This window comes from Rosa rugosa, chromosome 4 (assembly GCF_958449725.1).
Source record: "Rosa rugosa chromosome 4, drRosRugo1.1, whole genome shotgun sequence".
In the NCBI taxonomy this organism is placed as follows: domain Eukaryota; kingdom Viridiplantae; phylum Streptophyta; class Magnoliopsida; order Rosales; family Rosaceae; genus Rosa; species Rosa rugosa.
The window spans coordinates 28,467,289-28,476,039 of NC_084823.1; the positions used below are offsets into that span (position 1 = coordinate 28,467,289).

The 8,751-nt window shown below is 35.0% G+C and overlaps 1 long non-coding RNA gene across 1 annotated transcript; it reads left to right on the top strand.

The window, feature by feature from the left end:
• Window positions 1–5,528: 5,528 nt before the first annotated feature.
• Window positions 5,529–7,527, top strand: LOC133707046 (uncharacterized). Its single transcript, XR_009844875.1, has 2 exons — window positions 5,529–6,072; window positions 6,957–7,527. It is a non-coding gene; the product is annotated as an uncharacterized LOC133707046 (long non-coding RNA).
• Window positions 7,528–8,751: the final 1,224 nt, after the last annotated feature.

The window sequence follows — 8,751 nt, forward strand, 5'->3', positions numbered from 1 at the left end:
TAGAGACCTCCAGAAATCCACCAAGGCAAAACGTCACACCCATAGAGGTAAAGTAAAGGGCCTAATGTCTTCATGTTAAACTTCCTTTCAACTCTTGTGAATTGGACAAAGACCAAATTTTTCAATAGTGGGCCTTCAATTCAAAACAAACTCCAAACTCACCAAGTATGGGGGACTGAAATCCATAAACATAAATTTTTTCTCCTTTTTCTTTTCTTTTGCCGTACACATTTTTCATTTCTTTTTCATTTTTTTTTTCACGGCTTTCACATAATTTTTTTTTTCTTCTTTATGGACAAGTCTACCCCCACACTTGAACTTTCACCTCTTCTAAATCTTCATCCTTGCCACCAAATCCATGTAGTAAGTCTCGAAAGATAGCTCTACAAAGTTTTTAGAACATAGGGTAAAGTTGTAACTATACTAAAGTTCAGGGTTACAGATTTTAAGGGTGATGAAAGAAAAGGCTTAATGTAGGCTCAAAGGGGTTTATCTAAGGGAGTCTCACGACGGGCACAATTAAGGACACAGGCTATATCTGGCAATGGTGGTAATTCCTAGGGTGCCTCTATCCTTTCCAGAATCAGGGTCATGTATTGATAAAAGTCTCAACAAGCACAAGAGCGAATTCTAGCATTCTCTAGTCCATTAAACTTAATCTATGGCAAGCAATCAATCAAATGAAAGAATAATGAGATCATCAAAACATCGCCAAGAAAATAGGAATATATTTTTCATTTTTCACTCCAAGAAAAAGGAACATGGGCTCAAATATCTCACATGGACTTTTATGAATCAAAACTCATCTTAACATGCTCATATTCTGTACCAAGGTCACAAAATCCATATCCACTACACATGCATATACTTTTCATATATCTCAATTAACCAAAGAATACCATTTAAAATAATCTCAATATTGTGATCCTCTTTTAGCCATAATTTCAGAGATGTAGAATCATCCTAGACAGTTGAAAGGGCATCCTATGACTCAAAAACCAAAAATAACAACGAAAACAATTTTTTTTTTTTTTGACATTTTTCCATTTTTTTTGTACTTTTCAATATATAGGACTCAAAATAAAAGACAAAAATATAAATCCCTTCCCCCACACTTAAATATTGCATTGTCCTCAATGTAATCAATTATAAGCATGCAATGAAACAAATAAGCATAGATAGAAGGCATTTACGAAAACAAAAACAAAAGAGAAAAATTGAAAAATAAAAAGAAATAGGGAAAGAGAAAGCAAATCTGTGTTTGTAGACTCCTTCACAGCTGCTTCTGAATTGGGTTGCCTCCCAAGCAGCGCTTGAGTTTAACGTCTTTCAGCCAGACGGTACCTCCATTAAAAAAAATTAGTGACTATTAACAAAGAAATACAAAATATAAAAACAAGTAACTATGAATTACAAACTACAAATATAATTAACAAGTACATTGTACACAAGACACAAGTTAGGTACACAAGTGAGTAAAAAAAACATGAAAAGTATTTTTACAAGTGTTAATTTTGTACCTTAGTGTATCACAACATTTTCTTTTGTTATAAATATTATTGATATCGAATTTAATTCTAAGCGGTAAATCAAGGTGGACATGCGGCCCAAGTATAGTCGCCTAGACACAAACTCCCTTTAGCATCTTTTGGGCAACCTTACTGAAATGGCCAGGTAGGGGAGGGCGAACACTAGAGGAAAAATCCATTTTGGCATGAGCTACTCCCACATAGTGGTTTAGGCCCATTTGTAAGCACTTCTGGATTCAAAAACCCGTCATGAACGTTGTCCCCTTCCTAGACACCATTCCACATAGGCTATACTTACTAAGATGAAAAAGTTCATAAGTGTGAAGACAGTTCAACAAGTGTTAATAAAGGCCGCCCTCAACCTTAAGGGACCTGAGCTAGGTACCAATAAGGAGTTTAGGCCAATATTAACAAAAGAGACTTCACCTATTCCATTCAATTTACAACTTACAATTATAACTCGTATTCAACAATATAAAAAAACATCCTAGTTAATTTAAACTAAGTTTCAAACAGTTTATATACAATAATTATAAACAAAAACAAGTGATTTTTCAATCCCCGGCAACGGCGCCAAAAATTGATACCGCTAAAAGCAAGCGCGCAATTTAACCCTGCATGTAGTTGTTAGTATAGAATAAGTAGGGATCGTTCTAGCCGGGGATTGAGGATACACCTGTAATTGTAAAAACAAATAAAGAATTAATAAAAGTATAAAGTAAAAATTTACAAAAAGAATATATACAAATAACGAAATAAAAGGGGGGGGTTTAAGAATTATAAAATCAAAAGTTAAAATAAATAAAATAAAGAAAACGTACAAACATATATACAAGGGTGGAACGCAAGGAACAAAGATCAAGACCACAATCATATGAATGAAATCCAATTACAATTCCTATAGTTGATTTTCTATGTCATGATAAATAAGTTGACCATGTGAAACGTTAATAAGCAAACAATTTCCCATTTTTTACTTTCCTTCAATATTTAATCTAAGTGAAAGCACCTAAATTAAATCTATTGAATATGCAATCATAGTCTAGAAAGCTAGCTAATCAAGAACACATTCAACACATGAAGAACAAAGAAAGGATATCAACCAAAGTGCACAACCTAGTATGAAAAAGTTCATCTATTTGCAATCCTCCTTAATTGATTTCGACTTTTGTCCAAAGCCTTTACTACTTAAATCTAGCTCCAATTACATGCATATATCCTAAGTTGGCCACCAAAGAACACATACATATAAAAGTTTTCTGTAATCCAAAATCAATTAAGCAATCTCACATAAGCAACATATAAATCAACATATAAAAATCACAACTTTATTTCAAAACATAAAAATGGGCTTTAAACTTTGCCCTTAACGTCATGTTAACTAGAATTCATAACTCTACGAATCAAACAAAGGAAAACAAAAGAAAAGCATGAAATACACCGTGAAAGATGGATGACGAAGCCTTGAGACGAAGAACTCGAAGATCCTTGAAAGCAAGCAATCTTCTAGGGACGACCAAGGGTGGATGGCGGATAGGATCTTGATGTATTGCATGACTTCTTCTCCTCCTTGGTTGAGACGCAGAGCTTCTGAAGACTAGAGAATGGAGAGAATTTTTCTGATATTTATTTTCTGAGTGAGAGAGGTGTTGTGTTGTGGTGGTGTTGGTGTGGTGTGGTGTTGTATGCTCCTATTTATAGGAGGATGACAACTTAGTCTCCAAGTCTTCAAGATTGATCCACACAGCATTAACCAATCAGATAATGCCACGTCAGCTCTGCTATGTCATCCAACCAATCAAAAAGCTCCAAAATCAATCCCTAATATTTTGTTGCTGAATTTTCCATGATTTAATCTGATTTGATTCACAATTTTCGGCAAAATATCTAGGCATGAACCTAGACAATGTATCTGGACTCATTTTGGACCCTTTCTTCCTTAAATCTCTCCATGGCTTTATCCTTAACATCCTCCCCTTGATTTTCTCTTGATTTTCACATTAAAATTGCAGATTTTATTCTCTAATTTCAGCCAACATATCTTGAGGGAATTAAGGAACGAATCTGGACTTGTTTTGAGCCTTATCTTGTTGCACAATCCCTTGAAACTCTCCCTTGATTTTCTCAACGTAATCTCCTTGATTTCCCATGCAAAAATCAGATTTAATCTCCCATAATATCTTCAAGTTATGTGGTCTCCTAATGCCTTCAGGTTTCCTAGCCTCATCAGGATTCCTGTGTTGACTGGGATTCCTAGTTGGACCAGGAATACTCCATTTCTTCATTTCAGCTCATTTCTGCATCCCTTCTGCCTTTAAGCTCATTTCTTCTCCATTTATTCTATGTACCTAGAAAATAGAAACTAAATTAAAAATGATTAAGTAAAGGAAATAACTAAGCAAAATATGGGGAAATAACTATTAAAACATCGCATTAAAATGCTCCTATCAAGGCCGGAGGCGATGCATGTCGATGATGAGACTCGGGCTTGGGTCAGATTTGTGTGCCGGATCAATTGGTGGTGACGGTGATAAGAGGTGGTGGTTGGAACTAGTGTCTCCGGTGGTGGCACAGGGAAGACGAGTTAGTGAGAAGGAGAGAGGAGAGAGACACGGCCGAGAGGGGAAGAGAGAGCTCACCCTTTTTATTTATGGCTCGTGTGAAATGTCTGTCTCGCCCTCGCGACAAATTACGTAATACTCCCAGCTGATCACTTTCGGGTTTTCGGGCTAGTTTCTTTTCTCGTTTTTCATCAACTTCTTTATTGATTTCTTGACTCCGTCCTAAGCTCGATTTTCCAAAATCCAAAACTTTGTTACAACTTAATTTATCGTCTTCGAAACTTCAACAAACTATCGTCTCACTAAATTTATGTAACCTTCTAGGCCCAAATGAAAGAATCTCGGCCCAAACTTAATTCAAATAGCCCAATTGGTAGTCTCGACACATAAAAATGTCCAAAATCGATTCCTTCACTAAAATCACCTTGCAAAAAATCTTATTGGCAAAAAATTACCTTCGGAAATTAACTAAAATTCTCGAGGTCTCACGTGACTAATATCTGCTGATCTTGCTATTATGCTTAGTAGATTATCACTTTGAGGTGGCACACCACCTTCTGCTCTTTGAGTAGAAGGCCTGAATAATTCCATACCTCCAAAGAAGAAGCCAAGATAAGATATCTGCAAGTGTATTATCAGCTCCTTTTATATGCTCAAATTATGGCTCAAATCCATTTCCCATAATACAATCTACAAAATTGACCTATGATAGGAGCATTTTAATGTTATATTTTAGTAGTTAATTCCTCATATTTTGCTTAGTTAATTCTTTAACCCAATCCTTTTTTTAACTCAATTTCTATTTTTAGGTACATTGGAGTAGATGAAGATGAAATGAGCATTAAGGTCCATAATTACCTAGAAATGATGGAGAAAAATGGAAATGTACTAAAAAGTCAATTTTACACATTTTCCTACTCCGGCTAGGAGAAACCAAGCCAAGCAAGGAAGAAGGAGCGGCCGCCTGACCAAATGAACTAGAAATGAGCTGAAACTCTGTAGATCCATTCTAGACATCCTAAGAAACATTTCTTATGAAGAGTGCAAGATCCAGATAGAAGTGGAAGGCCTTCAAAAGATCAGTCCAATTTTCTGCAGAAGCAAAAACTGGACCTGTAAGGAGTCCAACAGCATTTCCGGCCCAACCACTATACTAAAAGCTCTGAAATTTTACCAGGATGATCTACACTCATAGTGGAACATTTGTTATGAAGAAGTAACGGTCAAAATCTGAAGTCTTGGTGGAGAATTAATTGAATGAAAAATGAGCAGAAAGTGGCTTAAACCTAACAAATTCCATTAGTGTTTAAGTGCTTAAACCTAACGATTCCATTAGTGTTTAAGTGCTCAAACCTAACCATCATGATTTTTTTAAGGCCAAACACTATGGCTTGATAGCCTATAAATAGAGGCTACAAAGAAGTAACAACACATTCCTTCATCCATCTCATCTTCTTTGTCTCTCCATCTCCTCTCCATTTTCCTTAGTTCTTAGTTACATTCCTTCATCCATCTCATCTTCTTTGTCTCTCCATTTTCCTCTCCATTCTCTAGTTCTTATTGATATTCCTTCATCCATCTCATCTTCTTTGTCTCTCCATTTCCTCTCCATTTTTCTAGTTCTTAGATATATTCCTTCATCCATCTCATCTTCTTTGTCTCTCCATCTCCTCTCCATTTTCCTTAGTTCTTAGTTACATTCCTTCATCCATCTCATCTTCTTTGTCTCTCCATTTCCTCTCCATTTTTCTAGTTCTTAGATATATTCCTTCATCCATTTCATCTTCTTTGTCTCTCCATCTCCTAGTTCTTAGTTTCATTTCTTTTCCATTCTCTAGTTGCAAGTTCCGCGTTTTCAAGCAAAGAGAGGAAGAAGAAGAAGGAGCCGTGAAGACATAGCCTCCATCATCCACCTTGAAGACTTGCTTTCAAGATTCAAAATTCCAACGTTCAAGCTCGCCATCTCCATCTCCCCTCACAGTGTAATTCATTCTTTTTCCTTGTAATGATCTTTTGTTTTCCTTGTTTGAATTCATATGAACTTGTTTCTAGTTAACAATAATGTTTGGGGCAAAGTTTAAGCCCAACTTCTATGTTTAAATAAAGTTTTCGAATTTCATAATTGTGATTCTAAGTTGCTTATGTGAGTTTGTTCGATTGAATTTGCTTGATAGAAAACTTTTATATGTTTATCTTATTTGGGTCGACACTTATAGGATTTGCATGTAATTGGTGCTAGATTTAGGTAAACGATTCACCTAATAGTTTTATGAACCTAAATCACAAGTAGTAAAGGCTTTGGACAAAGGTCGAATTCAATTGAAGAGGATTGCAAATAGGTGAACGTATTCATACTAGGTTGTGCACTTAAGTTGATAACCTTTCTCTATGCTTCTTGCGTTGAACATGTTTTGATTAGCTAGCTTTCTAGACTTTGATTGCATGTTTAATAGGATTGATCTAGGTGTTTTCACTTAGGTTAATTAGTAAAGGAAAGTAAAATATGAGAAATCATTTGCGTCAAATGTTTCACATGATCGACTTATTTCTCATGACTTAGATGATCAATTATAAGATTTGAATTGAGTTTAATCATATGGAATTGGTTTTGATATTTGTTTCTTACGTTTCATTCTTGTACATGTGTTTTTATATTTTCTTTATTTTATTTATTTTAATTTTCAATCTTATAATCATAAAACCCCCTTTTTTGTGTTACTTGTATATATTTCTATTTTTTTATATTATTTTTGTAAATAATACTTTATTATTTTAATTCTTTATTTGTTTACACAATTGTATATATTTATATTCTTTATTTTATTTTTGTAAATAATACTTTTCTTTATTTGTTTCACAATTACAGGTGTACCCTCAATCCCCGGTTAGAACGATCCCTACTTATTCTATACTAACGATGACATTTTACAGGGTTAAATTGCGCGCTTACTTTGAGCGTATCAACCTATCTTCGGGTTGCTTGTTTATTAGTAGTGATTTTATTATAATGAGAAACAATATTTTGGCAATCATTTCTAATTGTAAATATTTCATTATGTAAGAATAAAGAAAATGCTTCTAGAGAATATGAAATCTTGTTTTTTCTGCAGGATGAGAAAATGTACTATGATAGATGACTCCTATACCAGGCTGAGGATGAGCTATAAGATTAAAAATAAAATTTTGGATAGCTACTTGAATGGAAAGATAGAAATCAGGTTTTTGGCAAATTAGATTAGCTGAAGAATCAATAGAATGGACAGCCTTCACTTGTCCAGAATGACACTTTTAATGGTTAGTCATGCCATTTGGATCGAAAAGATTTTTGGCCTCATATGTCATGTATAACAGCCTTTGTTTTCTATTGCATGTGTATTTGTTCTTTAGCCACATGTGTATACAGATTTCTAGTTCTATGCATGAAGCCTTATATTGTAGGGTCTCTTCCCGTATACTCAAAAAGCTTCTGTATTTTGCCCAACTGCCCAACACTCTTGTATTACACTATTACTTTTGGGAAAAGACTAATAGGGATAGGTCTTTTCAGGATAATGCCTTTTGTATCTTATGTTGACCCGTGGCTTTAGTAATATCATTCAACCAAAAAGAACCTCGCTTCAAACGACAAAAACAAAAACAAGACTAGCCTTCAACATGCCTAAGTTTTTCACCTAACGGTTACTTTAATAGGCGAAATCACTGCTGCTTGTCCTAATTTTTGGTTTTAAAACTGATTTTTTCTGGTGAATAGTACAATTAGAACCTTGGATTTCTACAGGATGCATGCATCTAGATAGTGAAACATAAAAACCAGTATAATTAAAGAAACGTAATGACAACTATATTTGTTGAAGAAGTGGGTGAGCAACCACCTGAATTCATTTATTCAAATATACATACATGTTAAACATTCAGAGCCTCATTCTCAGGTAAACAGCAAAAGGCTGTTTAGTTATTCATAAGAATGAGAACAGATACTTACTTGTAATGAAAGCACACTCCTTCACACTAGACAGGAAGGGAAACACACTGCTATACTATTTGAGAGAAGACTCTTCGGCTCAATTTTTCTGATTCTGTTTCTCTCTATTTTCGAATGTCTAACAACTGAAACTAAGGCTCCATATATAGGGAGCGGAACTCAAATTAGAATTCAAAACATAAAAATGTACAGAACAACTCTGTGACTCTTCTGCTTTCCTGAGTGCTCTTTCTGGTAGAGGTCGGATGGGGAAAGCATAAAGATAGTAGGTGAAATGTCTTTTTCTTTTCTTTTGAAAAAGCAAAGGTAGCTTTTGACAAAGTCAAAAGTTCTACAATTGCACTTTTGGTGCTTATTCTTCACCTGTAGCTTCACATGTTCTCATCAGTCTCTGAGTTGTGGCCAAAGACAAAGGAGTTGTTGTCTGCCTGGGCCATTCTAACAGTTGTTGCATTATCTTCGACATCTGTATCAACATACATCTTGTAGTGATTGTCAGTTTCAAGTCTTTCCACCCACTGTAAGCATGCAGTGTCGAATCTATCTCTTTTCTGGTAAGAGATAGGAACAGGTCACTGCTGACTACGTCAGGATGATCGTAAGCAGTGATAATAGTTTTTTCTCCTGCTGCCAGGAAGGTATTGTTGATATCTTCATAGATGATCTTTTTGATATATTC